Source organism: Rattus norvegicus, chromosome 19 (genome assembly GCF_036323735.1).
Source record: "Rattus norvegicus strain BN/NHsdMcwi chromosome 19, GRCr8, whole genome shotgun sequence".
NCBI classification, from domain to species: Eukaryota; Metazoa; Chordata; class Mammalia; order Rodentia; family Muridae; genus Rattus; species Rattus norvegicus.
The window spans coordinates 47,681,267-47,705,631 of NC_086037.1; the positions used below are offsets into that span (position 1 = coordinate 47,681,267).

General features: G+C 43.2%; 1 protein-coding gene across 6 annotated transcripts in view; it reads right to left on the bottom strand.

The window, feature by feature from the left end:
• Nr3c2 (nuclear receptor subfamily 3, group C, member 2) overlaps positions 1-24,365 on the bottom strand; it is a 344,237-nt gene that overhangs the window by 61,414 nt on the left and 258,458 nt on the right. The window lies entirely within an intron of this gene.

Genomic DNA, 24,365 nt, shown 5'->3' on the forward strand with positions numbered 1-24,365 from the left:
CTAAGGTACCTCTGTGCCAAAAGGAGTACCTTCCAAATAGTTTAAGGTAAATGGCCAAGCTCCCAAGTTAGTACTACCTGAAGCAGGCTGGCAGCTGTTTTGTGCCTTTGACTCATGGCACAGGTCTTCCCTTCTACCCAAGGGAAGTTGCAGACACTGCAGGATGACTTGAACCTTTTCCTGTCTCAAAACAGAGAGGAGACTAGGCAGAAAGGGACACAAAACTGTATCGCTGATACAAGCAGGGCCCACAACAACAACAACAACAACAACAACAACAACTAGAAAAAAGTAAATGGTCTGCTTAATACCAAGCAGGTTCTAAATGGTTTGAACAAAAAAACAAAACAAAACAAACAAAACAAAACAAAACCCCAACCAAACAACAACAACAAAACCCCCCCAAAACAATTTAACAATTATTTTGGGGAGTGATTATTAAGATTCTCATTTTAGAATAGGACTTCAGAGCTTGTCCAATCCCAGGAAATGGTGTTTGGAGGGACAGCAGTTGCTTCAAATGCTAACATCCTGGGATCTGGCAGAGGTGAATGCAAAGGTAACAAGGAGGTATGAGTGGATGGGCAGCAAAACAAAGCTCAGAAGAACCAAGATAAGCTTTGGCTGTGCTACTTACTAATTCTGCAGTTGTAACACTTTTGATTCTCTTAGAAATTCTACATGAACCAGGCGTAGCTTCTACTTAATCTGAACATGCATCTCAGCCTTATCGGACACTCTCCGAACACAGGACAAGGCATGCCACACCAACAAACGTGGTTTAAGACATAATCACTTACATTTACAATTACAGCTATTAATATTTATCCTGTTCACCACAGAAAAAATGGCGATTCAGCTAAAGCTACCACCCAAAAACAGACATATCACTTCTGTTACCTGGCCTTTAACTGCTGGAACTCAGATAAACAGGATACTAAGAGAGCAGGAGTCTCTGTAGATGTCTGTGGCCCATGTTACCACCAAAGACCATACAGACATTTGTAGTTTGGCCTGCTGTCTGAGTTGATGTCTGTGGGCTGAGCTAAGTTAGCTCCCTGCCTCATCAGCTGTGACCCTCAGGTGACCTGGCTCTGCACTTCAGGACAGTGCATGAGAGCTGGTCCTGGTATCGTGGGTACACGAGAGAGCTTGCTTTAATGGCATGCACCCGGGAGAGCTGTTCCCACCCCTTGCCTGGGAAGCATGAGAGAGCTGGCAGGCTGACCAACTCAGGTATCACCCAGGCCCAGATCCAGGACTTAGAATTGGCCACTCCAACATCTACCCCATCCATGAACTGCTGGAGAGTGTGAAGGGGGCCCGGTCCTGCAGATCCAAAACTGCAGGATCTCCATGACACACGTCAACAAGGTATTAAAGAGTCCTGGTGAGAATGCAATATCAATGGTGCAGCAGAAGCCAGAGGCCTCTGCCAACAATTTATTGTAGTGAACATTTATAAGCAAAGATGTGTGGACAGAAGCACATACTGCGACACACCAGGACACATTACAGCTTCCAGGATGAGATGTTTTTATGTTTTTAATTTAACTGTTTTTTATTTCTTGCTTTCTTTTGGGAGGAGGTTGTAAAGGCGGAGGGTGGAGTTGGAGGGGTTGGGAGATGAGTGGGTTTGGGGTGCATGGTATTAAATTCACAATCAATAAAAAGTTTAAAAAATGTCTAACAGGCTAATTTTAAAATTTCAATCATTTATTAATAGACTCCTGCTGTTGGTAGAGGATCTGAGGCAGGAGATTCTGACTGTGATTTTCAGCATCATTTGAATGAGGACCCGGTCTCTTATTCGCATACTGCTGACACTGTAGTGTAGGGAATCAAGACGCTTCAAGGAGATGTGGGAATGAAAACACACCAGACTGTACCAGGAAAGTGACTGGCTAACCAGATCCGAGAAACACCAAACAGCTAAATAATGCCAAACGCCAGATGCTCCAGAGCAGTCACTGGTCCTTTGGGCAATGAGATCCTAGAGCTTCTGACACAGAGAAACTTTCTGAGCTTCAGGTTGTTTACCTGAAACATGGCAGGGAGGGCTCTGTGAGAGGTCCTATTCAAGAGAGAAGGAAGAGGGCAAGTAGTGTGGCCGACATCATGAGGATCTCTGGCTTCCATACATATGTGCACTGATGTGCACACATACCTGTGCACGTGTGCACAGATATTCTAGACACTGTGAAGTGACGCACGTTACTGTCTCATAATTTCAGGGGTGGAGGCAAGAAAGATAGTGTTAATTCAAGGCCAGTCTGGGCAGCAGAGTGATTTCAAAGCTAAGCCGCACTGCAGGGAGATACTGTCCCCAACAGCAGAAAACAAAACCAGGAAGGAGCTCATTGAAGTTTCTTTGTGCTTCCTCAGATGAGGCTGTGATAGATGCTGGATACAGTCTCACTGACGGAAACAGTGACGGCCGATACTTTCATGTCTCATTAAAATGATATCTGCTTGCAAATGAAGTATCAAGTGTGTATTTGTTTTAATGTCCAGGTCTGTTTTGTTGTGTTGGTTTCCCGTGTCTGATTTCGAGTCGGTGTCACGAGTATCAGAGAGAATAGTGACTGTCTTCCCCAGGCTGTCACCGGGAGCATGACAACTGCACAGGTTTCAGCACTGCATGGACCCTTCTACTTACTTCATGTATGACTTTGCAGACACCCCAGGACACTTGAAACTGAGAGATAACCCATCTTTACCAACACAGGCTAGGTTAGGCTCTCAATGCCCTCAGGGTGTGGATTCTTCAGCCCCAAGCATATATGTGTGCAACTGAAAGCCCAGGGCATGTGGGGAGGGGAAGATGTCTTATACATTCTTTTTTTTTGGTTCTTTTTTTTGTTTTTCGGAGCTGGGGACCGAGCCCAGGGCCTTGTGCTTCCTAGGCAAGCGCTCTACCACTGAGCTAAATCCCCAGCCCCTTTGTCTTACACATTCTTAACAATATCCTGTGTACCATGCTATTAACTTGTGAGTTCTTGGCAAATATTTATTGAATGAATATGTCTCATTTTAAACTATAAATTTCACAATGTATGAATACATGAAGCCTCAGTTTATTTCCCTGTACCCCCCAAAAAAAAGTAGACAAACTTCTGAGATTCTTAGATAAAATTTTTGAGTCACCAATTATTCCTTACAAAAATTTCTACTGTGCAATGACCCATTTGTGAACTTACTACACTTAAAAGTTTATATTCAAAGCAATGAGCTGTAGTTATTGAGTACCCAGTGTCTGGACACAGTTCAGAAGACTTGTATATTTCTAGAAATGCAGTGTTCAGGACCGACCCGTGACTATTATTACTGTTATTATTCTCTCAGATGAAGAAGCTGAGACCCTGAAGGAGAGATGCCGCTTGAAGGTTTTAGGACTAGCAAAGCTCAGAGAGAACGTTTGAATCCAGTCATGACCCCGACTCTCCCTTCCATGCTGTGTGGTCTCTCTTCTAATCTGCCTCTCTACCTTCTTAGCGTCATTTTTAGGCTGTAGGAGGAGCACTAGCTTCACATCCAAGTGCATAATTAAAATGTTTGCTAATTACAGAGGGATAAATTTGGCTAAAGATCCTCAATGAGCCTGTTTCTCTTACTCAGAGTGAACCTGGCTATTTGGATAGGGTAGTCACTGGGCTTTGGTGATCTCATAGTCCCAAAGTCAGAGCCACACTGTCCTGTCAGCAATAGTACCACACTCTGTCTCTCTCTGTCTCTGTCTCTCTGTCTTTCTCTGTCTTGTCTCTGTCTGTCTCTCTGTCTCTCTCTGTGTGTCTCTGTCTCTGTCTCTGTCTCTCTTTGTCTCTGTGTCTTTGTCTTTGTGTCTCTGTCTTTGTCTTTGTGTCTCTGTCTCTGTCTCTCTCTGTCTCTCTCTCTCTCTCTCTCTCTCTCTGTGTGTGTGTGTGTGTGTGTGTGTGTGTATGTTTCACACTTAGATTCATTCACTTGAAAGAGGAATTTCATTTATCCATATTGGATTTTACCGAAAGCCATGTGCCCTCAGGTACCAAGGCCTTACTGGCAATATCTTGGCAGCTTCTATCTCCTGGTCCAGCTAGGAAACAGAACTCCATAGATTCTCCCCATGAATTAATTTCCAGGATCTGGCAATGGGAGGCCCTGATTCCTGTCTCTGACCAAAAATCAGAACATCAAGTTGGGAGCACCTTTGTGGTACTCCACAAAGACTGGGACGACTTCCCCGTGCGATCTGCAGAACGGCTGAAGCTTTACATTCCAGTGTAACAGGATATCCTGCTTGGCTTATTCTACCGCTGAGGTATGTGAGGACCTGAGTACCCTTTAGACAAAAGCCTATGCTGCCTCAGTGATGACAGTGGAGAAGAGAAGCCAATCTTTTCCACCATCTTCCAGTGAGGTGATGGCATACACAGATTCTCCAAGTACCTTATCACTTCAGCTTCCCTCCATGCTAGAAATTTGGATCTCTTGAAAATTAAAGACTTGGCAGCAGATATTAGAGATGCTGTATAGGGATTACACTATTATTATTATTATTATTATTATTATTATTATTATCACTGTTCTTGTTGTTACAGTTGGTTCACAGGCCAAGTGTAATTGTATCCCATGGGGCAGTAACAATGCAATATTCATCCCACTCTTGGGGTGTTGATTTTAGTCAAACAAATGTGATTATGCTTTTGGTGCAAGACTTCATTTTCTTTTGGTCACAAGAGGAGGTATGCAAAGTCGGGAAGAATGAAGCCTTTCTCAGTCACATCATCAAAAGAAGAAATGGTACCTATTTCCAGATACCACTAATTGATTCTACAGCAAAACCATCCTAATTTGTACTAATAGGGAAAAAGGAATCTAAATGGTTCTTAAGGGAACACATGCTAATTGCACGCAGGTGAGGGGCTAAGGGTAAGCTGTCTTCAAGAATAAACAATTAGCTTTTCAATGGAAAATGAAGTGATGTCTCGCAATTGTTTATAAATACTCCTGCGATGGTTAAGAATGTTGAAATGGCATTAAAAAGGATCTGTATGTATTTTCAGATCCTTCTACATAATTAACCAAGAACTACATGTTACTGATTTAACAGGACATGCGAAACGGCAGAGGTAAACTCAACATCTGACTAATTTGTAAGAAATTCTGAACTAGTGCACCTCCCACTAAACTTTCAGGTGTGCAAAGCTACCCACAGATACCATTACAGGCACAATTAATCAACATGATTTTATTGCTTTTTTCATATCTACAATTACTTAGCAAATAGCTAATGCCTACCCACTGCATAAGCAGTACTGCTTTCCAAACAGTGAATTGTTTATGGCAAAATCTTAGCTCTGGCAAGAGAGAACCATTTTGAGAAAGCCGAGTCAGAAAACTGAGTAGGTTATACAAGCCGCTTGGGTTGAGTTTTGAGTAAGGGCATCAGAACTTCGGAGAAAAAGAGACAGCGGCAGCAGCTGTTTTATCTCTCCACGGGGTTAACCCTTCTGTTCAATTCTCACCATGCCTCCACTGGATTTTGGTGTGACTTGGAAGTGGACTAGGCCACATTCCTGCAGGAGATACACCGCCAATCAGATAGTGCTGACCTGCCCAAGAGTAAAGTCCTTCAGACCAGAAGCCAGAGCAAGCAGTGAAGCTGGATGGAGGGAAAGACAGTAAGAACAGGGCTTTGGAGTGCACAAAACAAGGTTCTGGGTTATGGCTTTCCTATAGCAGATGCCTACATGCATCTGGACATATTTTTTGATGGTATCTATAATTCTTAGCTATACTTTTCTCATTATTTTATTTTTAATATTAGTCAGAATCAGGAATATGTATCTACACGAATACAAGCATGGGGAAGGCGCCATCTTGGGCTGGTAGTTTTAACAGAGAGATGATGTATCTTCAGTGCAGCCAGGTTGGGGACTGTACTAGGGAGAGCCTTGGAATACAGAGGGATACCCTCCTGTGCTCTCCTGCATGCAATGGGGAGACATCCAGGACTGTCTTCTGCTGAAACTTTGGCAGAATTGGGGGGGGGGAGGACAGTTTTGACAGCAGGATGGAACCTGTCCTCTAACTCTCAAGCTCCCTGTGGCACTTTGGACAAGGATCTATGGAGAGTGACAGGCAGTGTGGTGATTTGCAGGACCAAGTGACAATTTCTAATAGTCACCTTGGGAAGCCATCATAGTGTACAACTGAAAGTCTCCAGGAATCCTTGAATTGAACACGAGAGGAGGCAGGACTGTATCCATGTGCTCTGAGGAGGGCTGATGAGAAGTCTAGAGTGTTCTGAGGAGGGACGGGGGGGGGAGAGAAGCCTAGTGGTTTACTTTTATCTGTGCTGCTCCCTGCCTGCCCAGCAGTACTGTGAAAATGTGAAGGGATGTTTTCTGAATGGAGATGACCACCTATTTTCTTTTTACTAAGGATTTAGAGGACCAAAGAAGAGATTTAGCCTAAACAGCAGAACGTCCGCTGAGCATCTTGGAATGTGATACGGAGAGTCTAGAGTGTTGCAGACAGCAAGAAATACAACATTGCTTTCTAAATTCCCTGAGGTCCTGGCGGCAGGCATCCTGTTACCCAAGTGCAGCTCAGCACTAAGGTAAAAACAAGCGATTGAACATGTTTTGGAGATTTGGAGTCTTGTTGTGGAAGTCAGGAAGACCCTGTGATGTACATTCCAGTCTTACAACGATGTTAAAGGAGCTAGCTGCTGGGCTCAATTTTGTCCGAAACACAGAAAGAAGCTGCTTATGCTCACAAGTGTGATAAGGTGTCATCTGAGTGACACCATCCGAAAATATGCAAAAATGGCAAATACTGTGACTTTGGAATGCTTCAAAGAATTTTCAGCGTTATGAAGAATAAACCTGGCTACTGTCCCCCAACCCTATCTCTTGCCCAGCACCTTAAAAAAAAAGTTGTCTCCACAATTTAAATCATAGGCTGCTTGCTCATCTCCATAAAATACGGCCTTCCTTTTCACCTAATCCCAAGAGAGCATGTATGAGTTGGGAGTTGATAAAGGGTAACCGAGGAGCTACAAGCAAGGCAAGTTCTCCCGCAAATGCTGCCTTCATCCATGCCCAAGAGGTGTCTGCTTTGTTCCCACTGTTCAGAGGGCAAAGTGACTGGTACAGGGGTGGGCACTGCATACAAACATCATGCTATATAGTGGGGAGGATGTGACTGATTGGTAAAGCCCTGGAAGCTCCAGACTGCACCTGTGGCCAACATCTGACCCCAGAGTTCAACTGTCTACAAGGTCATAGTTGGCTCCCACTAATGACAGATGAATGTGTTAAATAGAAGCCCTGTGGCCACCCCAGCCAGTTCATAGGTCTGTTTTCTTTTCTAATCCGCAGGGCACTGCACCCCCACACACTGGGCTGCTGTGATGGGCGGTGCTCCTGTCTATATCACCCTCAGTGCAATTGGAAAAGAGCTCTAAAAAGGCAGGAAGCAAACTTGGTTAGGTTGTCTGGTCTCAAATTGACTAGAGGAAGAATCTATGTTTTGCTAAGAATCAAAGCCCTAAAGCAATGCTGCGCTAGATCATTGGGTTCTTTTGACACACATTTTAAAACCAAATTAACAATATTTGGAAAATACTGATATCGATCTTCACACATCCTATTCTCTAGGGATCACTATGTAGAAAATTTGGTATGTTTGCAAAAATTCTCAGTAGTTTTATAATACTAATTTAAAAGGAGAAAAACTAGGTGTGGCTGGCATATACCTGTAATCTTAACAATTGAAAGACTGATGCAGGAGGATGGCCACCTGTTCAAAACCATCTTGGTCTACATGGTGTGTTCAAGGGTAGCTGGGACCACATAGCGAGTGTGAGGCAAACCTGGGCTACAGAGGAAGATTCTCAAAAAGCAGAAACACGGGGCTGGGGATTTAGCTCAGTGGTAGAGCGCTTACCTAGGAAGCGCAAGGCCCTGGGTTCGGTCCCCAGCTCCGAAAAAAAAGAACCAAAAAAAAAAAAAAAAAGCAGAAACACAAACAATTATAATAGTAAATAAGAAAAGCTAGCACAGTATTAGCCATGACCATCCAGAAAAAGATCCCTTCTTCAAAGGGCAAATTCTTTACCAGCTGTGACAGCTGCCTTCGTGGCACATACTCGAGCACAGAATTTATTACATGGAACAGGTCTCATTGGTATGGGGGTAGATGAATAGCCTCATTAAGAATGGTTTATACTATTGTAGCAAGGTTGCAGAGGTGAATAAGGTAGGAGAAAGAGGCAGGAGGCAGTGACCTGAAAATGACTCCAGTGTTCAACTTAATGGGCTATGCCCTCCTAGGTGAGCTCAGGCTGAGCAGGATGAAGCTGAAGGGAGACCAGACTAAGTAGAAAACCCCTTGTATGGTCCTGTACAGACCTCTTCACACTGGTAGTTAACTTAGTGGGACCCACTTTATGCAAATAAAACATGGAAAATTGAAGCAAGCATTCGTGTGATTCAGTGGCAGAGAGTATGTTTAATATGTAGGAGACCCTGGGTTCCAGAAGCTTTTGCCAACAGAGGAGAAGAGTACTACACTGGGCAATAGCACGGTCTTTATGAACAGTTCGGTACAGGATTCCTTAGATAAGTTGCAAGCATCATTGTTAGCCCACTGCTTGGGCATTTCTGGCATCTCACTTGTGAATTCTTCTCTCATCTTCTTCTGAGCCTCCCTTGCTGCTTTATCTCAGTCATTTCCAGCTTTCCTGAATAGCATCCAGGGGCTGCAAACCATGCCACTCACCAGGGAATTCTGAGGCACCCAAGAAAGCTGCCTATCTCAACCTAGTTCAGATTAAAATAAAAGACTGTATGGTTTATATGCATAAGAAATAAAAGCTGGGAGCTGGAAAGACAGTTTGGTGGCTGCCATTGCAAAGGACCCCATAGCAGTTCCCAGAATCTGCATGGTGGTTTACCACGATCTGTAACTCCAGCTACAGCAGACCTGATGCCTTCCTCTGACCTCTATTGTATATATGTATATGTATATGTATGTGTATGTATATATGTATATGTATTTGTATATACACATACATGTGGGAAAAGCATACACACACAAAATGAGAATAAATCTTAAAAGGTAAGAGAAATAAAAATTATCAATGGAGGAGAACATACACAGACTGAAAGATCAGTCTAATTTTATCTTAAATGTTCATGTTCTTGAAAAATGTTCTTTTTAGTTTGGCCTTTTTTTCTGTAAAATAATTACTCATAGATATATCCCTGCAATTCAAATTATTTTTTCAAGAACAATTACTTGGAAGCTTGTTTTATTGAAAAAAAAAAAAGATCAGCCCATAGTGAGGCATTCCCAGGGTGCCACTGAATTTAGGGGGAGGATTAAGCTTGTAATCATATCATATGTAATCTTTTACATTATTCACAGGAAAAGTAAACTGAGCAAGTTTCATTGGATTATATTGTGATCAAATCAGGTATTATTATTATTGTTGACTAATATTAATTAACAAATGTAAATGACATTAATAATATTAACAATATTGATAATATTAAATAAGAATGATATTATGATAAAAATCATTTAAACCATTCAAGAGCAATAGCCACTGGAAAGGCCAGGTAACCTAACAGAAATTATCAGTGAACAAAACTTCATGACTGAAACTACATAGAAAATAGAATCCATTTCTGAGAATTGTTGCTCAGCCAAAGAAGCCAGATAGCTTGTAAAAATCTCCTCATGACAAACTAACACTAGTTTGCAAGAGGACCAGGGGAAGCACATACTGAGCAGTTCCCAGGGTACCACTCATATTAGGGGAGGAGTAAGCAGGCCTGAGAAAAGGGAAAACAAATGTTAATGTTTATAGCTTCTAAAATAAATATTATTTCACATTTTATTCCTCTGACATCATCAGAATAAGTCTAAATTAAGAATTAATAGTAGCCAATGATGCATATAGTTGAAAAAAGTTATTTTTCTAAGCTGGGTTCTCTTCAGAATACTGGTAGACTTGGTCTGAAAACTCCCGGATTGAGTGGAACTGGACCAAATTGGCCTGCTTTGAAGCATTGAGAAGGCAACCTGCAGTGGCTCCTGGGCTGAGGGGTCAGTCCGGCAGATCCGGAGAGGGGAGAGTGAGAGGAACTGGGAGAAGCACCAGGCCGGCATAGGCCGGCCCTGCCCAGCTGTTTACAAGGCTCCCTTCTATTCTGTCCTTTGGTCTTCTGCCACAGTATAAATTCCAGAGCACTGGAGACTCCCTCAAAACCAGTCCAACATCATAGGCTGAACAAAAGCTCCTTTAAGAGACTATGCTTTCTGTCTTCATTTCAAAAGTATTCTTTACGTTAACACCACTTAGCCAAAACAAATAAACAGTAACCAACCTCCTTCCTTACACCAAAACAAAACAAACAAAGCAAAATACCAAAGGAAACACAGAACAACAGAAAAAGCAAGGTGCAGAGAAAGTTCTTTCAGAGCCAAATACTCAAACGCGGAAGGAGTTTATCTTTTATTTTACAGGAGATGGGATCCCAGGCGGCTGTGGAAATTGGTGATTGAAGCTGTGAAGAGGAGCTGCCCAGAGGACTTCCGTAAGGAAAAGTAGATCTTTCTGAAAGCATTTCTCAGACCATCTCAGTCCACATTTGAAACAATGTTAGCGATTCATGTAAAAAACTCTAAAGTCCTTTCAGCAAACGCTTAAAGTAACATCACATTCACAGTAACGGAAAACCTAGACTGTGTTTCTTCCCTCCAGGGGCTTGCCTTGACCCTCCTAGCCTTGTGTTTGCTTCTGCCCCCAAAGCAGGATTCCCGTCACACTAAAGTCAGCTGGAACTAGTGACTGCCACACTCGCAGCTCATCCGAAATGTATGGTTAGATTCATGGCTGCCACTGTTAGCTTCATCTGAAGAAGGCCTTTCCGGTGTGACATGATGGACTGTCACCCCAGGGTTGGAAGGACTTTGACGGTTACTAAGAGTCAGGTCCTCATTGATGACTTGGATAAAGGGCAGTTTCATGTTTCAGCTTTCAAACAGATTCAAGTTACACACTGGGCGAGACACAAGTTTTAATCCTCACTATCTTTAATCCCCAAACTTGAATGGGGAAACCTGTAACTTTCTCTTGGAGAATTTCTAGTCTTTAATGATTGTTTCTTGAACCCACAGTTAGTGTTAGAAACCCCACTGAACACAATCTCCCTTTACCACCTTTTCTTCACCATGGAGAAAAAGACCATGTGGCCATTCCTGTATCATGATGTACTCTGAACTCTTTCCTTTTGTTTCTGGGTGGTGACACCAGAATCTGTTTATGAATTTTGCTGTGTTTGATACAGTCTACAGTGAGTAAGTGCTCACTGAAAAAGTACAGGAAAGATAAGGCAGGTAAACAAAGAATCAATGTTTTTCTCAGTGTCTCGAACCAGTTAGATTTCCTAACCTGATCGCTGCTGCAGTCCCGTTCTTATTAAAGCTCTTCAGGGAACAAAGTAAGGCTGTTAAGTTTCATCTTAAGTCCCAGGGTAGGCTTGTCTCTCTGGAAAACGAGTCCAGCCAAGGCTCAACCCAGCCTTCTGGACAAAATCAGACCAGTGTCCTCCGCTAAGGCAAACGCTGGAAGAGCAAAGCATCTGGCAGGATTAGGACACAGGCAAGGGTTGATTATCCGACCATAACTCCACACTGGTAAATATAGTTTCTCCAGAATTACAGCAGGAAGTTGAAGAAGCTGGAGGCTAACACATCAGGACTCCTGGTCAGACAGCCATTAGGTTATCAGCATTTGTATGAGACTGAAATGCCCCGGGCATATGGTAGGATACCTGTGTCCTGGTAACAAGATACCCATGAACAGGTCTTGATACATCATCCAGTAACTGACACATATAACTCTCTGATTTATATTTTCGAGAAGATGTCTAATACCTACAACCAAAATACTATGCATTATAACCAATACTCAAGTAAGGGAAACAGTTGCAATGCTCTCTGTGAGTCAAAGCCAGCCAACTACTATGGAATAAATATTCCATCTTCCCAAGGACCAAACAGCATTTCACAGACAGATCTGATATCCTTACCAATGCCCTTGTGGTATTACCGTATTACCTCTGGGAATTAATAGTTTATAACATTTAAATTACAACTGCTTAGTAGAGAAACCACTTGTATGATTCATTCTTTATATTATCAGCTATAGTTCTCTCTCTCTCTCTCTCTCTCTCTCTCTCTCTCTCTCTCCTCACCCCATGCCCTTCCCTCTCCTCCCTCCAGTTTTGTTCTTGTGCTTAGAATAAAAACAAAGTTTAACTTTGTATCTTCAGGGATACACTAGGAAAGAATTCTTATGCCTACACAAGAGACATTGCCAAAAATTAAGGCAATTACCAATTCTGGGAAAACACCATAGGGTACTTTATTTAGGTACTTGGGCCAGGAGTAGGAGCTAAACATCACAGTGACATATGCTTTCTGTCTTCATCCACAACTACATTTTAAATTATTTTCTTCCAAGACACAAATATTGGTTAAGAGCCTTTTGTGTTGCATGGCCTCATAAAGGCAACAATGTCTAAACAAAAGGCTCATGGTGAAGGATGTGAGAGCCCAGAGACCATGGGCACAGAGCTGACCACCCAACTCCTCCAACTCTAGCTCCAGGTCATCACTGGGAAGACCCAGGGGTGAATTCTCAAAGCAGAGTCTTGGGCTTCCCAAGGTCCACATATGGAGGTTAGGAGCCTCCTGTCCTTAAATCTGCATGTGGCTGTTTCTTGCACAGGAAACTGAGAACTACCAACCTAGACTGACTGAAGGAGGCAAAAACAGAGGGAAGGTGAGCAAGACTGAGAGAGGGAGGGACGTGGAGGGAAAGGGAGAGGAAGAAAAGGTGGGAGGGAGGAAGGAAAGAAACATTAACAGTTTGGTCTCCACCACTCCATTGTCATTTGGATTGGATAATTCATGGCTATAGGGACAATTCTGTGTCACAGAATGTTCAGCATCAGACTTAGTCCTTTACCCGCTAGATGCTGGTACCATCCCCAGCCATTGACTGTGACAAACAGAAAGGTTCCAGGCCATCCAATGTCCATTCTGGAAGAAAATCACCCGTGGAGGAGAGACAGTAGTCTACATTAAGAAAGTCCATTAAAGGGTTGGGGATTTAGCTCAGTGGCAGAGCGCTTGCCTAGCAAGCGCTAGGCCCTGGGTTCGGTCCCCAGCTCCAAAAAAAAAAAAAAAAAAAAAAAAGAAAGAAAGAAAGTCCATTAAACAGACAGCAAGCGGGTGAGGAATGACTGCTAATTCCTCCCCCATCTACAGCTTCCTAACAGCAAGTGTCATACACTGGAAACTAACTGTACAAAAAAAATTCTCATTTTCAAAATCTGGGATTTTTCTCACAAAATCTGGCAGTACTAGCTTGCTTTCCTCATGACAACAAATACCCAGAGTTAAGAAGTGGCCACTTGCTCCACTAGGGGCTGGACGAGCTGTGCCTCACAAACAGGTGAGCTTTTACCCACTTCTCTAGAGAAGCCAGGAGTGTTGCAACAACGGTAGAACCTATTTATACACGAAACTTACTATTTCTATGGTGTTGCAGCTTGTTATGTGGGACACGAATACAAAAAGTACTAACAAAATCTGCAAGCCACCTGGGCGCATGCACAGCCCTTGGAAAGAATCTCCAAGTTTACGGTAATTGTGTCATCAAGTTTACTACCGAAAAGGCAGCCAAGTGCCCACCACACCCAAAGGGCGTGTGCACAGTCCGACAAGAGCATATCCTGTATGTTGCCACCCTCATAAAAAAAACTGAGTAATGATGAATTTCAACATTCACCCTCATATTAAATTTACGTTGGGCTTTATACAATAGGCCTCCTTACTAGCTAGCCATCTGTCAAAAGGAACATTTGTCCCTGTGATGAAGCGGGGCCTCTCCACAGTTCTTCCTTCCAGATGTGTGGTAGCTCTGCTCCCCAGCATAACTTCCTGTTGCCACCACCTTGGGTAACAGGTCACACCCCTGAATTTATAGACTCTTTCTCATTTTCCAAAGGAGTACTTCTTATCCTATCTCAAGAGTGACTGCCTGGGCCTGGCCAGACTCAGTGTATGATTATAATCATCCCCTTATGAAGATATGGCATCATCCTGCATAGTCTCACACTCTTGCATGATCCCCACCCACAGGTTTTTGGTGTAGATTTCTAAGTGGTCCTCAAGCCTGGGCAAATGCGTATGGTCATTACCACTCTACTCTTGGCTGGCCACTGTGTCACAGGCGGAGGACTTCTGTTTTGAAATTCCTGCACATACAGGTGATCTTTCCACCTGGAACTCTCATCGCTTGCCGAGCTGGGCTCTGGATGACAGTCTGCAGCACTCAGGAGTCACCTGCTCCACCTGGCTCCTCAGGCACATTTGTGTCTTTACTTCACTCCTGTACCTTGCTTTTCCTTTACCTTTGCTGTTTTGGTCTTTGAGGCAGGTGTTCATGATGTGGCCCTGGCTGCCTAGAGCAGGCTGGTCTTGCCTGGGATCTCCCATTTGCCTCAGCCTGTGCTGGCATCACAGCCACTCTGCCTGGGCTTCTCTCATCCTTATTTTTCACATTTACTTTTTTGGGGAGAGGGGTTTAACTTATCTGTTTTCATTTTAAGTTATTCACCATAACTTTTTACTTTGAACTTAATGTTTAACCAAAACCTGTCAGACCAGGCTGGAATTCCCAGTTTGGCAGCACCCAGGGTCTTAAGTGCTGTTCCTCCATGCAGATGACAGAAACTATAGTCAATAAGACCAAGATGAGGTCCATCACCACCCAGAACTCCTCCTTAAGGAAGAAGAGTGAGAATTCATTTCTGAGGTGTACTGCCACTGAAGAATTTCCAGATTATTCTAACATGAATAGTAGGCCCAGACACAGACTTTTTGGAGACTGTAGCTTCCTCTAGAGTAGTGGTTCTCTACCTTCTTAATGCTGTGACCCTTTAATAATACAGCTTCTCATGCTGTGGTGACCCCAATCATAAAAAATATTCTCATCACTATTTCATAGCTATAATTTGGCTACTGTTATGAATCATAATGTAAATATTTGCATTTTCCAATGGTCTTAGGTGATCAATGAAAGGATTATTGAACCCCCAAGGGGGTCGCAACCTACAGGTTCAAAACTTCTGTTGTAAAGGGATAGAAAATATTATCACCACAGAACATTGATACAGGAGTGCTTTTGGAACCTGTTATGCGATTAGCTTATATTACTGTTAGTTATATTATTATCTATATTATGTATTTATTATTATATCATATTAATTATGTTTAAATGATATATTACATAATATATTTAAATCAGTTACATTAGTTATAGTATTATTAGTTAAATAGTTAAATTATTTCATAATTTAGCTAATTGGTTTTACCCTATTTCTGTTCACTCACACAATAGAATTTATTTACTGCACCAAAGTGCTTTAGAGCAAAAGAGAAGAGAGCATGGATGTGGAGGACCAGAATCAGGACAGCACCACAAAGTCAGCGTGGGGACAAGTTTTAGTGGGAAACAGGTTACGAAAAACTATGTTGAGCAAAATAATCATTTCAGTTATGGTTTGAATGTCAAATGTCCCTCACAGGTTTCTGTTTTACATGCTTGTTCCTCAGTGGATGGCACTGTTTTGGGAGACTATAGAGTTTTTGGGGGGTCGGAGCTGGCTAGCGGATGATCACTACTTTCTTTGACGGCAGCACCAGGTTCCTAGTTCCACATGCAGTCTCTCTGAGTCTCAACTGCGGTGCTCTGAGCGGCTTTGGCTCACGCTCTGTTGCCACGAACTGAGCGCTCTGTGCTGTGCTTTCCTCGCCACAATGGGCCTAAACTCCTTGTGAGCATGAGCAAACCCATCCTTTCCCCTTATCCCACCAAGCCTTTCAGGTGCAGCAATGCAGAAGGAACTAATATGGTACCTGAAAGACACTTCCTCCTGACCCCTAGAACCCAGGAAGCACATACGGCAACTGAACTGATCATAGGCCAAAAGTGTAGATAGCTCTTAGGAACAGTGGATTCTCTCCTCTGGCCTCCTCAAAGGAACCCAGCTGCTGATGCATAGACGATGAGCTCAGTAAAAGCCATTTTAGAGTTCTAACCTGTACATTGTAGGATGACGTCATTATGTAGGTGTGGGCAGGTACAAGATAGAATGAGGCCTGTCATTGGACGAGAAGGAAGGATGGGCGGGAGAAAAGCTTTAGAGAGGAGGAAGAGACGGAGAAGGGAGAGGAGTAGCGGAGAGAACATGGAGGCGGATGTTAAGATTCCTCTCTGCACATTTACAGGTTGTTATGAATATTCTTAAGGGATGGATATGTACAGGGTTTTGTATGTCTAGGTGAGCAATTATATCTTATCAATTGGACCAGGGGTTATGTGTTCTTCATGTGGCGATTTAAGTTCAAGAGAGTGTGTGGTGGCTAGACACGCTAGCCTGCATGAAATTGGGATGTGTATGTCTGGCATGGTGGCAACCTGCCTTGGGAACTAGACGGGTAGAGAGATTGCTGCCAGGCTCAGAGAGAAGCCATTGGCAGTGTGATATGGGACGAAGCAAAGCGGGTAAGACGATATGCTGACTGAGATGACGATATCTACCATCAGGGGGCACTACAGTGCCGGACCTAGTGTGGGATAAAAGACTTTTTTTTTTTTAATAATTTTACATCAACAGAACATTTATTAAAAAAATAAATAAATGTTTGCATACATCTACTTAAGCCAGTAAACTGGTTATTGCTATTTCAACAGTGGAAGTGAATTCACATAGGAATCCAGATGCCTTACTCTTGGTCTTCTTATGCATCTGGTACAAATGATGGCCCTTGTTGGAACTGACAGAGATGGCTCTATCTCTCAAGCCATCCATGTTACCTTAGCAGAAACAGCCACTGACAGTGGAGAAGAAGACACAAGTGCTGGAGAGGTCCTGTCTGTGTGGAAGGCCTGAGGGCTGGTGACAGAATTAGGGCCATTTGCAGGGGTGATTCAGCACCACACAGAGGGCAGGGTGGGGAAAGGGTGTGTATTTTAGGGATAAAAACAAACCAGCAATGTGCTCAGTCTGAAAAACCCATTCATTTTAAATCTTAATCCACAAGGAGGCTTCAGATTTCATTAAATGAAAAATAAATCAAATAACTGGAGGAAAAAATGCAAAGTAAATCTTCGAGTCAGTCAATCAAGCAGACACTTCCTTTAACGTTTCCTTTTGTTTTGGATCTTGTTTTTAGCTCCAGAGTATTTTAGGCAAATATCTTAGCCAGAGAAGAATTTCCCCCCCACACTTTGCTTATAAACTAGCTGTAAGCGAACCATTCTGTGAACCGTAACATTTGAAAACACTTCATGAGGTGACTCAGCCATCTCTGCTGAGGGAGGATGGAAAAGTGGGTCAAGGGGTCACTTCCTGGGGAACAAACAGCACAGAGAAGACCTATTTAGGGGCTCCGAGTACTCCACGAACAGCTATTCCCTGTACCCTACTGTGACTAAGGCAGGACAAAGGTACGGGCAGGGGTCACCTCTACACCTGCAGCCCTTGTTGCCTCTCGAAGTACGTATAGCTGTTTCCGTGTGTCCAGGAATTAGGCCGAGGACTGACAGGCAGTGAAGTAACACAAGGCAGCTTTGCCAGGTCGGCCCTTATCACCTGGTAGACCACAGACCAACTCAGGGCCTTTCTCTCCTGTAGCTTACAGGTTTTGCTTTCAAATTTACAGTTTAGAATTATGAGCTGTTTGCTTGCTTGAAGGGCATGCATGTGTGTGAGGGTTACAAGGCAGCTCTGTGGATGCAGTGCTTTTCATGTAGGTCCTGGGGATGGCCAAGAGGCTCGGCTGTAAGACATTCCCCCCTGGGCCATCTCGAGGGCCCTCTCCTGCACCTTCCCTCACCTTGTCTCCTTCCCCAGGCTGACCTGCTAAGGCCACTCTTTCCATGTTCCTTTTCTGAGGATTCAAAGCCCACCTTTATCCAAGAAATGCATGTTTGCAGCACTTAGGTGAAAACTTTACCAGATCCATAAAGTTATCACTTATCAAGGCGCAATCCTGTCTAGCATGTCTGCTAGCATTTCTCTTTGTAAGAGTATGCTAGAGTGGCAAGGGGAACATAAACACATCGATGTGAAATATTATTTTCAGGGACTTTTCCAAATGCCCATCGTTGTTGTCAGCGGACCTTCTTTCTGCTGAAGCCTCTTTCGTTAGCTCTGCCAGCTTAGCCTTTAAGAAACTGTGTCTAGTGGTAAAGTGTTACTTTTCAATTTTCAAATCAAGTGCTCAACAAACACTGTGCCCACTCCTTCCTTACTCCCCCAGACATTACGACAGTGAGTACGCGTTTTATGATTTCCACTGTTATTAACATCCACTGACTTTACATTTTAGTGAGGGTGCAGTTTTGTGTGCACTCAGTGTGCAGTGATCACATGCAGCAGCCCCTCCTCCTACCCTGCCTCCTTCCTCCATGTCTAGCAAGCATCACTCTACTTTGCACATATGAGAACGGGTGACATCTCTCTTCCTGGGTCTACCTGGCCTCACTTCACTATAAGGTCTTTCAGCATCACCACTTGGTTGCAAGTGAAAAGAGTTTATTCTGTTTTAGGGTTGAGGAATATCCCATTGTGTGCATGGGCCACACTTTGTTCACTCGTGTGTCAGTGAGCAGCCAGGCTGACGACACAGTGGTTCCTCAGTAATCAGTCCCAGGCCGGAATCTCTTTGGTATGCTAATGGGATCCAATGGTGAAGTGAGATCTACTGGACACATGGCAGACATCTCTATTATCTACCTACCTACCTATCATCTGTCTTTGCGGTACAGAGATTGGCTCAGGGCCTATGAATCCTTCACAGGGTTTTACCTTGAGCTGCATCCCCGGCTTGGGAGATTCTCATTTCAGTTCTTTGAGGAACCTTCATAACATTCACCACAGCGGCCATACCAATTTACATTCCCTTCAACAGAGTATAAAATTTCAGTTCCCTTCACATCTTTACAGACTGTTTTCATATTGTATTTTATTTGTTTTATTGGATATTTTATTTATTTTCATTTTAAATGTAACCTTTCCTGGTTTCCCCTCTGGAAACCTCCTATCCCATTCTTTTTCCCCCTGCTTCTATGAGGGTGCTCCCCCACCCACCCACCCTCTCCCTAACGCCTCCCTGCCCTAGCATTCTCTTATACTGGGTATCGAGCATTCCTTCTCATACCAAGGGCTTCTCCTCCCATTGGTGCCTGACAAGGCCATGCTCTGCTACATATGCAGCTGGAACCATAGGTCCATCCCTGAGTTCTCTTGGGATGGTGGTTTAGTCCTAGGGAGCTCTGGGGGGTCTGACTGGTTGATATCATTGTTCTTCTTATGGGGTTGCAAACCCCTTAAGCTCCTTCAGTCCTTTCTCTAACTCCTCCACTGGGGAACCCATGCTCAGTCCAATGGTTGGCTGTGAGCAACTGCCTCTGTATTTGTCAGACTCTAGCAGAGCCTCTCAGGAGACAGCTATATCAGGCTCCTGTCAGCATGCACTTCTTGGCATCCACAATATCGTCTGGATTTGGTGGCTATATTTGGGCTGGATCCCCAAGTGGGGCAGTCTCTGGATGGCCTTTCTTTCAGTCTCTGCTCTACACTTTGTCTCCTTATTTCCTCTTTTGAGTATTTTATTCCCCCCTCTAAGAAGGACTGAAGCATCGACACTTTGGTCTTCCTTCTTCTTGAGCTTCATGTGGTCTGTGAATTGTATTTTGGGTATTCTGAGCTTTTGGCCTAATATCCACTTATCAGTGAGGGCATACCATGTATGTTCTTTTGTGATTGGGTTACCTCACTCAGGATGATATTTTCTAGTTCCATCCATTTGCCTAAGATTGTCATGAAGTCATTGTTTTTGATAGCTGAGTAGTACTCCATTGTGTAGATGTACCACATTTTCTGTATCCATTTCTCTTTTGAAGGGCATCTGGGTTCTTTCCATCTTCTGGCTATAATAAATAAGGCTGCTATGAACATAGTGGAGCATGTGTCCTTATTATATGTTGGAGCATCTTCTGGGTATATGCCCAGGAGTGGTATAGCTGGGTCCTAGGGGAGTACTATGCCCAATTTTCTGAGGAAGAGCCAGACTGATTTCCAGAGTGGTTGTACCAGCTTGCAATCCCACCAACAATGGAGGAGTGTTCCTCTTTCTCCACATCCTCACCAGCATCTGCTGTCACCTGAGTTTTTGATCTTAGTCATTCTGACTGGTGTGAGGTGGAATCTCAGGGTTGTCTTGATTTGCATTTCCCTGATGACTAGGGATGCTGAACATTTCTTTAGGTGCTTCTCAGCCATTTGGCATTCCTCAGCTGAGAATTCTTTGTTTAACTCTGTACCCCATATTTTAATAGGGTTATTTGGTTCTCTGGAGTCTAACTTCTTGAGTTTTTTGTATATATTGGATATTAGCCCTCTATCAGTTGTAGGATTGGTAAAGATCTTTTCCCAATCTGTTGGTTGCTGTTTTGTCCTTTTGCTTTAGAAAAAGGATTTTTATGCAATTTTATGAGGTCCCACAGAATTTTTTGGTTTTTTGTTTGTTTGTTTATTTAATGTATGTGAGTACATTGTTGCTGTCTTCAAACACACCAGAAGACAGCATCAGACCCATTACAGATAGTTGTAAGCCAGCATGTGGTTGCTGGGATTTGAACTCGGGACCTTTGGAAGAGCAATTGGTGCTCTTAACTGCTGAGCCATCTCTCCAGCCTCGCAAAGAATTTTTAAACAGCCAATCTACTAGGATGCTAGTTATTATCATTTGGTCTAACTCTTGTATTATGTTAATTGGGTTCCCCAAATTGCATGAGACTCCGCATATAAGATGCAGAGGGCTCCTGCCTCTAGTTGGTTTTGATTGGTAAATAAAGTTGCTGGGCGATCAATAGCTGGAGAAGAAGACAGAGGCAGGACTTTAGGATTTGAGGGCCAGGGGGCCGAGAGAGGAAGGAGGGGGTATAAGCTCCGTGCCAGGAACAGAGTAAGGTCCAGACCTGAGAAGTGCAGAAGAGAGAGCAAACTGATCCTGTAAGAACTGAGGAAGAGCAGCCGCAGCCCCCTATCCCCTGACTCCCATTCTGATCCTGTAAGAACTGGAGAAGAGCAGCTTCACCCCCCTCCCCCAATTTGGTCAGAGCAGCAAAGATGGGACATAGATTTTTAGTAATAACTCAGGAGTATTGGAAGGGAGAGTGTGTTAGTTGCATGGAGGTTTGAAAGTGGCCTCATCATTGAGCTTGTTTAAGGCATATTAAAATATAATGCTGTGTGTGGGTGCGTGTGTGCCTGTGTGTGTATGTGTGTATGTGTGTGTGTGTGTGTGTGTGTGTGTGCCTATGTGTGTGTGCATGCCTGTGTGTCTTTCATGTGGGAATCTAGAACATTGGGATGAACAGCGAGGAACACCTGCTGTCACCACCAGGTCTAGTAGAGAAAAGATTAATGAGTTTCAGCTGCACTAGTTACAGCATGCTAGTTCTGATCTGCATTCCCATTGTGGCTAATGATTCTGAGTGTTTTTCCATATATTTTCTTTGCATAACTTCTTTTGAGGTATCTATTCTAAAAAGATTACAAAAATCAGATCCCTTGTTTTCTGTTGCTGTTAAAATGCTTGAGTTCCTTTTACATTGTGGATAGCAACCCTCTGTCAGACGAACAGTTGGCAAAATTTCTTCTTCTGCTCTATGCAAGTTGTCCATTCAGTCTGTTGGTTGTTTTATTTGTGACAGAGAAGCTTACATTTTGCCTTTTAGCAATATCTTAATTGTGATGAGCTAATGCATTGATGAGGACATTTTCAAGCATGTATATAATGTTTGGGGATGTCCCTACACACTCAGACACCCTCTCTCTTGTCATCACCCCCATATTAGTTTCCTTTGTTCTCCTGCAGTCTGCCACTATTTTCATGACACATGCACACACAATTTCATCAGTCCACATAAAATCCAGGTTCCACAGATGGTAGAAAGCGTGTGGTAATGTCTTTATAGACTGACTAAATGTACTTGATATGCCTATGTGCAGCTGGACACACTGTCTTGCAAATGACACAACTGTAGGAAGGTCCACTGTATCTAAACTAACGTACTGTTCCTTATCCCCTCCTCCACTGATGGGCAATCCAACTACGGTGAAAAGTGCAGCTATTGTACACATGGACGTGCAGGTTCCTCTGGCGTGCCGACTTAGAATCCTTTAGCTGAATATCCAGGACTGATTGTAGCTGGGCTCTATGGTAGGCCCCCTTTAGGTTTTCCAGGGACCTCCCTGTGGCTTTCCAGAGTGGTTGAAATCCACATTTCCACCAGCCGTGGATTGTAGAAGGACTCCCTTTTGTCTGGGACACCATGTACTACTTGTTTTCTTAATGACTGCCATTCCCATGAGGCTGAGAGAAATCTCACACCATTTCTCAGAAGGCCAACGGTACTTCTCATTCTCATGTTAACTGACCATGTGTGCTTCACGTTCTGAGAAATGTCTGTTAATTTCACTAGCTCACTTACTAATTGCATTTTGGTTTGCCATTCCATATATTAATCTTCTGCCATGTACCCAGTTAGAAAAGGGGTTTTTTTTTGTCCATTCTATGGACTGTGTCTTTACGTGCCTGTCTTCTTTGATGCTCAGAAGCTCTTTACCTTAATGGGATCCCATTTGTCCTGGCTGGCATCATTTACTGGGCAGCCAGAGCCTCGTTCAGAAAGTTCTTGTCTATGCTTGTATCCTGTTGTCCCACTGTGTTCTTTAACTTAGGTCTTACATTAAAGCCTTTGGTACATTCGGCTGTGATATGTGACAGGGTGAGTGATCCTGGTCTAGTTGCAGTGTCCTACATGGTGCTATCCATTTTTTTTTTGATATTTGTAGAAGAGGCTGTCTGTCTTTTTTCCTATGTCTATGTTTGGTGTCTTTGCCAAAACTCAGGTGACTGAGTAGGTTGACATCTGGGTCCTCTATAGTATCCTTTGCTTGGGTGTCTGTCCTTGTGTTGGTATCATGACATTTTGGTGACAGTGGCTCTGTAGGATAGGTAGCTTGTAGGCCCAGTAAGACCCCTACCATGGTTGTTCTTGCTCAGGATTGCTTTGGTTGCCCTGGAATATTTTTGCTTCCCCATGAATGTTGAGGCCATTGTGTATTGTTTCTGTCTCAGTGAAGAAAGGTTTTAGAAGTTCAAAGAAGATGGCGCTGGATCTGCAGATTGCTTTTAGTAGTATATCCCAATGGTAATAATTTCAATCCACTGCCAATGTCCTTTTCAATTTCTTCCTCCAGTGAATTAAAGTTTCCATTGCAGGTGCCTTTCACTTCTTTGGTTAGGTTTATTCCAAGGCATTTAATTCTCAAGGCAACTGTGAATACAATTATTTTCCTGATTCCTTTCTTTCTTTTTTTTTTTTTTTTTGATTTCTTGCCAAGTTTTTTTTTATTTTTTTTTTCCTTTTTCCTTTTTTTTTTTTTTTTTTTTTTTTGGAGCTGGGGACCGAACCCAGGGCCTTGCGCTTCCTAGGCAAGCGCTCTACCACTGAGCTAAATCCCCAACCCCTATTTTTTTTTTATTAACTTGAGTATTTCTTATTTACATTTCAAGTGTTATTCCCTTTCCCAGTTTCCGGGCAAACATCCCCCTAATCCCTCCCCCTCCCCTACTTTATGGGTGTTCCCCTCCCCATCCTCCCCCCATTGCCGCCCTCCCCCCAACAATCTAGTTCACTGGGGGTTCAGTCTTACCAGGACCCAGGGCTTCCCCTTCCACTGGTGCTCTTACTAGGATATTCATTGCTACCTATGAGGTCAGAGTCCAGGGTCAGTCCATGTATAGTCTTTAGGTAGTGGCTTAGTCCCTGGAAGCTCTGGTTGCTTGGCATTGTTGTTCATATGGGGTCTCAAGCCCCTTCAAGCTCTTCCAGTTCTTTCTCTGATTCCTTCAACGGGGGTCCTATTCTCAGTTCAGTGGTTTGCTGCTGGCATTCGCCTCTGTATTTGCTGTATTCTGGCTTGCCAAGTTTTAAAATATAGTACTTGAACTTTTTTTTTTCAATGTTCTTTTTTTTTAAATTTAGAGAATACTTTATTAGTTTTTGTAATCAAACCCACGTAGATAAGACCTTACATATTTAATACAGTGTGTTACCCCTGTACAAATGGAAAAAACTTAAGGTCAACATTTCTAGACCAATATGGCTGTTAATTTCTGTACAGTGCCAACTCAACACAGTAAACGGGATACTTTTT